Genomic DNA, 8,431 nt, shown 5'->3' on the forward strand with positions numbered 1-8,431 from the left:
TCTCTTCCTTTAAGGTTGGGCTCAGGGTTGGCTGCAAGAGGAACTGCACAAGGTTCAAGATTCAGAAGATGGAAGAGATGCGGCGGCCACCACCCCGGGAAGGTGGGTTAGGGCACCCGACACTGTGGCTCGCACCCCACGGGCTCTGGAATCGACAGTGGGGGAGGAGGGTGTGCAGTTCTAGGCTATTTCCCCAGACCTCAGGGAGCAGGGAGGGCCCCAGGGAACTGCAGGTCCCAGCAACAGTCCCCTCGGGGCTCTTGGGCGAAGCTTTCATACCCTGAGTGCAGGAAACATTGCTCCCTGGGTTTTCCGTGCTTCCTGGTGGAGCGTCCCGCCCTCCCTACCCAGAGGCCCTCCCAGCACCGGCTGCCTGACATCTCAGGCTGGGGCTCTGTTCTCTCACACAAACTGCCCTTGAATTTCACTCCTTCAGAATCAAACCTCATTTAAAAAGGGAACAGGTAGCTTAATAGTTAAGATGCAGGAACACAGTTTCAAATCCAGAAACTTTGCTGATGAAATCCTACAAGGTTACATAAAACATTATATAAACATTGAATGACATGTTTGGAAGAAAATTAAAATCAAACCCACGCTTTTAAGGCAGGACCTTTCAGGTTTCAAAAATCATGTTTTTTCTTGTCCTTTATAGAGCTTTCTTTTTCTTTGCCTAATGATGGTGTATCAGGGCTTGACGAGGGAGCAGAACTGCTATAGTGATAAAAAGTCAGGGCTTTAATAAAGGAACCGGATGGTAGGCAGCCGGGGAGTGAGTGAGTCTGACTGCAGCCGACTCGCTGCAGCTCAGCAGGGCCGCAGTGGGGAACAATGGGCGGGTGTGATGTGGGGAGGGGTGGAGCCACGTGAGCCCTGGACGCGTCTCCCTCCCCTTCCTCACTGTGGAGCCTGCTCTGGGCCGGGCTCTCCAGAAGCAGGTGCTGGGACGGTTTGGGACGGAAGGGCATGAGTGTTTACTGGTGATTGACACCCGTGAGAGGAGGAAGGGGACGGCGCAGAGGGAGCAGCTGGTGGCCGCGCAGCCCCGACAGAGCCTCCCAAGCTGCTTGAGTGGCCTTACAACATGGCGGCCGCCTGCCCTCGACTGGGGGTCCCAGAGAGTAAGGCCGGTCCTGTTGTTCTTTATCACCTGCCTCAGGACCACCCACCGTCATTCCCACGGCATCCTGCTGTGCTCAGCTCCACGTGGGACAAATACCAGGAGGTAAGGATCATGAGGGGCCATCTTGGAAGCTACTTTGGTGAGTAAATAAACAGAATGAATAAATGAGAGTGGGTTAGAGCGTTGTCTAGAGAACAAGGCTCTGTGCTCGTCAATAAGCTTCAGAAAACACTTTCCTTACTTTTCCATATGCGGCCACCTGAAACAGAAGGTTACTCCGTAGAAAAATATAAAAATATAAAAAGCACACATTAATAAAGTATGAAGAGTTAGATGTTAGCTCTTTTATTCGCTATTTTTATTAGCTAGTTTAAGCGGACATCTTTACAACAAATATATCTGGATTTGACTCCTCACATTAAAAGAAATGAAATTTAGTTTACCCGACTCCCTGCTCCTGCTCCCATCTTTCTACAATCAGCATTATCCTAGGATGGTAATGGGAAAACAATCACAGCGCCCACTGGGCTCCCCGTGCCCTCAGGCCTCAGACGATTTCCTCCTCACCAGACAGGCGACCCCAGGCTTTTCTTCCATCCAAGCCCCACCACCACCTGCTATGTGCCCCCGCCCGTCCCAGCTCCCAGTTTGGTGGCATCACACGTGGGGATGGGAGTTAACAAGGCGGGGGAAGGGAGAATTCACTCTCTCTGCCCGGCTCTTGAGCTGGGACCGCTGTCTCCTCCTGCCCTTGGACTGGGCCCTACATCACCAGTGCCCCTGGTTCTCCGGCCTTTGGACTCAAACCAGAACTACGTCACCAGCTTTCCGGAGTCTTGGCTGCCGATGGCAGGCGGTGAGAATTCTCAGCCTTCGTGAGAGCATGAGCCAGTTCGATAACAAATCTCTCTCTGTGTTTATCCGACTGGCTTTCTCTGGAGAACGCTAATACACTTCTGTAATTTACTGTCTTTTTTTCTTTGATATTCATCCCCATATTCACTCTTTTTTCCCTTCAAACTGGGGCTACAAAGTGCTGAGGACCAGGCATGACAGCTCTATGATGACGCCCAGTGAGTCCCTCTCGTGGACACCGTGGGGTGGCCCTCCTGTCATTGGATGTTACGTGGCAAAGGTGACGTGAGTCTGTAATGTAATTAAAAACCATAATCAATTGATTTAAAGTTAAATCAAACAGGAGGTGATCCTGGGTGGGCCTGACCTTATCAGTGGAGCCCTTTAAAAGAGCGGCTCGAGGTCAGAGACTCGAAACAGCTGAGTCCTTCTTTTGGTTCTGAAGAAGCACACTGCAGGCTGTGGGGACCCATGGGCGGCCGCCTGGAGCTCAAGGCCTCCCTGCTGGGAGCTGAACTCTGCCGCAAGCCTGCTGGGGCGGGAGCTGCAGGGGGCCTGTCTCCCCTCAGCCCCTTCTGCCCCCAACACCTCTCCCCGCATTGTCTCCACCCGCCCAGGGAGGGGGATTGGTGGCAGCGTTCGCTCCTCTGCACGGTTCACCTTCTGTCTTTTCCCTTTTCTGTGGCGTTTGGCTTTGGCGCTGCTGGGCTTTCAGGTCATCTTGCTCTGTTCTGTCACCGCCCGCCTAGGGCCACCCCAGTGCATCCCCCATGGGTCCCCCCCGCGGCCGCTGTGTCCAGGATGCCCATACCTGCGGGCTGGGATGATGCTTGCTCTGGGCTCCCGACCCCGTCTGCCCACCTCCAGACCCTGCCCTTGCTCAGGCCTGGCCTCCCCTCCTCCCCCGGGTCCCCCAGCCTCCTCCTTCCCATCCTGCCCACGTCCTCCCTTCACCAGGTGGCCTACATCTGTCCTCGTGAGAAAACCAAACCCCCTTCCCGAGTTGACCAGGGACTCCTGGACCAGAGGCTGAGGCCATGATGCAGGCTCTTCTCTGGTTCTGCTCCTGAGATCCTACCTGGGCCCCAAAAAGTTACCAGGCCCCTCAACTCCGGGCCGGGCAGGACTGGCTGCCCTCCTGCCCCTCCACCACTGGCCCCAGCCGCTTGTGCCTCTCCCTGCAGCAGAGATGACCCGTCCAGCTGGTACCTCCCCGGTCACAGGCCCGTCTTCCCGGAGACTAAACACCTGCGGGCGCAGAATCGTGGTGCCTCCTCCCAGTTCCTGGCTCATGGGTGATGAGTCTGATCCATTTCACCTGCCGGCACTAATCAAGGTCATTTTCAGATTCGCACGTCCTCCAAGCCGCATGGAGCCTGAACAGCAAGATGTTTACCCGAGCTGTTTCCAGGAGCTTGGAGTCAGCTGCGTCTGTGTGAGGTCAGCCAGTTAAGATGCACCAGCGTCGTGGGGTGACCTTTGGAAGGTGCGGAGCCTGAAGCCTAGTGACACCTGCGCAGAATGACGATTATCACACCTTTTCCCAATCACCTCTCCCCACGCTCCCCACGCTTCAGACCGCCTTGCTGCTTGATTCGTTATGCCATAAAGACCCCAGGCCCTCGCTTTCGGGGAGGTGGATTTGAGATTTTTTCTCCCGGTTCCTCGCTCGGCTGCTTTGTGAATAAATCCTTTCTTTGCTGCAAACCCCGGCGTCTCGGCTCCTGCGTGTCTGGCAAAATGAACATGGTGAGGTAGGTTCTCAGCAAAGAGCTGTGGAGAAAATTCACTGTGGCTTTTGGGTTTGGGCGAAAGAATTTTGTAGCCAAACTGCAGGTTTTGCAGCAGGGGTATCCTGGCTGTGAGGTTTGAAAAACATGTTATTTTTTTTATCAGATAGTTCTGATATAATGTTGTAGATAAAAATAAAAGTATGTGTGTCAGTAGACTAGAAAATGTTTGGGTATCAACTGTTTTATAACCTAAAAAAAAAAAAACTTCAAAATGTTTTAAATTTCAAATAGTATCCTGGTTACGTGGGTTTATGTGTTGTTATAAAACGGGTAACGTTGCAGTATGTTTTGTCTCTTAGGCACGTTTATAATCAAGGTAGATATTTAGGCTTCATCAAATTTTGACAGACTAAATGATTTACTGATTCTCTTACTGAGATAATTTATTGTTTTTGCAAACCATTACATGCTTATTGTAAGAAATTAAAACAATGCAGAAAATTCAAATGAAGAGGGAAAAATTGTACCATCCAGAGAGTTTTCTAAATGTCTCTGTGGATAGACTATTTTACGTAAATATTTTTGCACACTAATAATATTGAAATCAATTTCCTTGTTTAAAAAAACAATATCCTGACTTTTTGCTCCGCATACCAAGAAATATGTTACCTGTTGGGAAAGAACACCTGCTTCTCCTACTCTCTTCTTTCCTTAAATTCCTTAAGATCAGGAACAGCTTTTACAAGGGAAGTGAAATTATCCAATCAAAAGGTGTTGAAAGAGCATTTAACGCGTGCCTGCCCTTTGGTGACCGTGACAGTGACAGCTTAGTCCATGGGTCCCTCCACTTGTCAGGAAGGCAGGTTCCTCAAAAGGCACCAGCTTTGCTCTGTCTTCCTGTCTTCCTTCTGCTCCAGGATCCGTCCCCAGCAAATCCCTGTAGACCTGTAGCTCCGTGTAAACAGCAAGCAGAACCTGAAGGTGTGCAGGATGTGGGTTTACCCACCTCTGATCTCAGTTGTGAGCAAATGGAGCTGGTCACAACCAGCGAGAAGAGGAGAAGGCAGATCCAAATCTCTCTTTTGATTTGAGAGAAATCAGAGGCTTCATTCCTTAGCTTTCTTATAATTTGTACTGATTCTCTGGTTTCCAGAAGCTGGGGAGCCACTATGTCTGTAGAGCCGTTTGCTTACTTATCCAAGCCCTGGAGGAGGAGGCTGAGGCTGGGCAGGCTGGTGATAGTGTAGCTGCAGCAAAACCGACATGCCACCAAGTGTCATTGAAATGAGGTTGCGGGTGGCTGGAGGAGGAGGCCTGTATGTGTCAGATTTACTAGAAATAGAAAAAGGAAGTCTCTAACAAAGCATTGAATTATTACATGTTCCAAAAATATTTGTGCTAAGCCTCAGGGGTTTTTTGGTTTTGTTTTTCGTGGAATGACTATTGGAATTCCAGCTTTTCTCAGTGGTTGGCACAATTTTAATTATAGCAGGAGAGATACTAGCCTGGTGTGCATTTCTGTGCCTCTCCTTTTGATTTATACATTCACTCACACATTCATTAACTTTTTTTTTTTTTTTTAATAAATTTATTTTATTTATTTATTTTTGGCTGCATTGGGTCTTCGTTGCTACACTCGGGCCCTCTCCAGTTGCTGTGAGCAGGGGGTTGCAGGGCACGGACTCTAGGCGCGCGGGCCTCAGCAGTTGTAGCACACGGGCTCAGTAGTTGTGGCTCGCGGGCTCTAGAGTGCAGGCTCAGTAGTTGTGGCACACGGGCTTAGTTGCTCTGCGGCATGTGGGATCTTCCTGGACCAGGGCTCGAACCCGCGTCCCCTGCATTGGCAGGCGGATTCTTAACCACTGTGCCACCAGGGAAGCCCTCATTAACTTTTCAAAGTAAATTTTTATAGAGCACATACCAAATGCAATGTGCCATATTAAGTTTTTTCAAACAGTTTTCTTGAGGATTTAGAGGTGTTCTGTGATAAAGAATGGAGAAAAATCTTGATATTATGCTACAATGATGGGGGCGGGGAAAAAAGCTGCCCGGGTCAAGTTAGATGATCATTCTGAGAAGCTTTTTCTCTGAAAACTGTTCAACTGAGGTGCCCAAAGTTATATAAGGATATTGGGTAGAAAACATGTTTAAGGTCTTCACAATTGAGATCCTTAAACCATCTGTAACTTAGAATATTTTTACTTAAAACAGTGTTCGCTGTGGCTGGTTTCCAGGGGACTGTGCCCATGGTGTTCCAGAACCTCCTGTCTGATGTAACAATACACTAAGAGGTCGCTGCATCCTGAGTCCACACGGCAGGGACACCAGGACCACAAACTCGCCAGTCATGGCTTCTGTGGATGGTGGGACTCTCTCTGGCCTGATCCAGTGACAGTGAAGTCCCTGCCTGGAGCTGGGACCCCAGCTTCAGGCATCCTGGCCTTGGGCCATGGAGGTACATCTCTGGTTGGAGTGTGTCCCAAACACCATTTTTCATTTTTCTTTAATTTACTTCTGCAAGGGGTCCCGAGAACTCACTCCAGTTGCTTTTTTCCCCTTGTCTGTTTACAAATGCTCCAGACGCAGGTTCCTGCTCGTCCTTGACCAACTACAAATTGAAAAGACTTAGTTTCTCCCAACACTCCAGTCAGTCAGCTGCATTCCCAGCAACCCCAGGGGGCTTCCTTTACATCAAAGACACGGACCAGAGGCTCCTGACTCTGCTCCCCCCTCCTCCATTTGATCCTGACGTGACAGACAGAAGGGCACAGATGCTTTCAGGCTCAAATTATACAGAGAGCTGGACCGTCTCCTGCCTTTCCAGGGAAGAACTGGACGCCACAAACTGCTGGTGGTTTTGTCCCAGGAAACGGGTAGGGAGCTCAGGAGAACAGAGCTGGGCCCGGGGAGCAGCTGTGGGCTCCCCGCAAAGGCAGCCCTGTCACCCTCTTGCTGCCCCCCTTCTGTTGAGGACCCTTTCCTGGGTGAGTCGGGAGTGGACATTGCATGTGGTGGGGATCCTAGCCTGGGGGTGGCGCAAGGTTCTTGTTGCCCTTTGGTTGGGCAGACCAGCGTGTATCTGTAGCGAAAGCTCTTAAATACGTGGATCATCTGATGACAAAGGAATTTATACATTTCTTAAAACAGGCTTTTTCTGGGTTTTGGCCAAGTTTTTTATTAGAATGCAAATCCAGTCTAACATGGTTCTGTTCGGATAGGACCTAAGAAACATCTTCATGGAATTTGCTGAATGTTTTGGACCCTGCTTTGCCTCCTTCTCCTCTAAAATTCCCTCCTCATCTCTTACATCAACTCTTTCCCCCCCTTACCTTCATCTCTCTGTTCACCCTTCCTGTCTCCTCCCTCCCCGCCCCCCTTAACCTTCTCCCCTCCCCTCTCACTCCCCTCTGCCATCCTCCTACCCACCCCCTCCTTCCCCTCCTCACCTGTATTTCTAAGTGTTACCCCCCCCCATCTCTTCCTCGCCCTCTTGTTTCCCAGAGGCGGTATTTGGTATTTACCTTAATAGACTAATTGCTTTAATTTGTCCATTTCTGCTCAGTGAAGACTCATGTCAGTGTTTCACGGAGAGACCCCCTTGTTTATTTAGGGAATATGAATTTGAACCGGGACACTCACCTCACGTGAATATAAACTCACTAGTTTTAACAGAAAACATATGTAAATTTTCACACAATATAGGAATCTAGCTACTGAAAACTGTCAATGTGTACAGTGTCTAGAAGTTTCATTCCTGGAATTCTCACTAATCCCCCATTCTTTCCCCAAAGGAACAACTGGAAAGTTTTTAATTCTCTTAAACCACATGGACGTAACCAAGTATGTGTGTGTACCTGGCTGCCACACATGATGTCATGCTCACTTCCATGTACTATTGTTGATGCTCTTCAGTGTCTGGTGGGCCTTTGTGGGTGGTCAGTATTAGTAAGTGACTGACTGGCAAGATTGGTACATACGGGTTCATAGTGATGCTGGGCCTGTGTAAGGGGCTTGTCAGCTCCCAGGCTTTGCTCTAAGGAGCACGGATATGAAGCAGACAGGTAGGTGGTTCTTCCCCATTCCAGACTACTGAGTAGGTGAAGGAATTTAACTCACTTCCTCCAGGGCAAACCTGACTTCCTTACTCTCATCCTACCCACGTGGTTGGAGATGGCCCAGAGTGCCCTGTGCTTGATCTTTATGCCTCTGACATCCTTACATCCATACTAGACTTTGTTTTTTAAAGTATTCTATCTCTTTACTTGTTTAGATTTTCTATTTCTTCTTGAATCAATTTCTATAGTTCATCATTTTCTAGGAATTTGAACATTGCATCTAGGTTATCTAATTAGTTGAAGAGCGTACAATTGTTCATAGTATTTCCTTGTATTCCCTATAATTTTTGTAAGGTCAGTAACAATGTCCTCACTTTCATTTCTGATATTAGTTATTTGCATCTTTCTCTTTTTTTCTTTTCTTGATCTTTTTCAAAGAACAAACTTCAGGGTTCACTGATTCTGTTGTTTTCCATTCTCTCATTTTTCTCCATTCTAATCCTTATTTCCTTCCTTCTGCTAACTTTGAGTGTACTTTTAACTTTCCTTTTCTAGTTTCTTAAGGTGGAAGTTTGTTACTGATGAGATCTTTTTAAATTTAGGCATTTATAGCTGTAAATTTTCCCTGCACGCTACTTTCACAGTTTCCCATATCTCTTGATATG

General features: G+C 48.5%; 1 long non-coding RNA gene across 1 annotated transcript; it reads left to right on the forward strand.

The window, feature by feature from the left end:
* On the forward strand, window positions 1-3,723 carry LOC133103853 (uncharacterized). Its single transcript, XR_009703399.1, has 4 exons — window positions 1-102; window positions 1,160-1,225; window positions 2,158-2,258; window positions 3,163-3,723. It is a non-coding gene; the product is annotated as an uncharacterized LOC133103853 (long non-coding RNA).
* The last annotated feature ends 4,708 nt before the right edge of the window (window positions 3,724-8,431 follow it).

This window comes from Eubalaena glacialis, chromosome 13, assembly GCF_028564815.1.
Source record: "Eubalaena glacialis isolate mEubGla1 chromosome 13, mEubGla1.1.hap2.+ XY, whole genome shotgun sequence".
NCBI classification, from domain to species: domain Eukaryota; kingdom Metazoa; phylum Chordata; class Mammalia; order Artiodactyla; family Balaenidae; genus Eubalaena; species Eubalaena glacialis.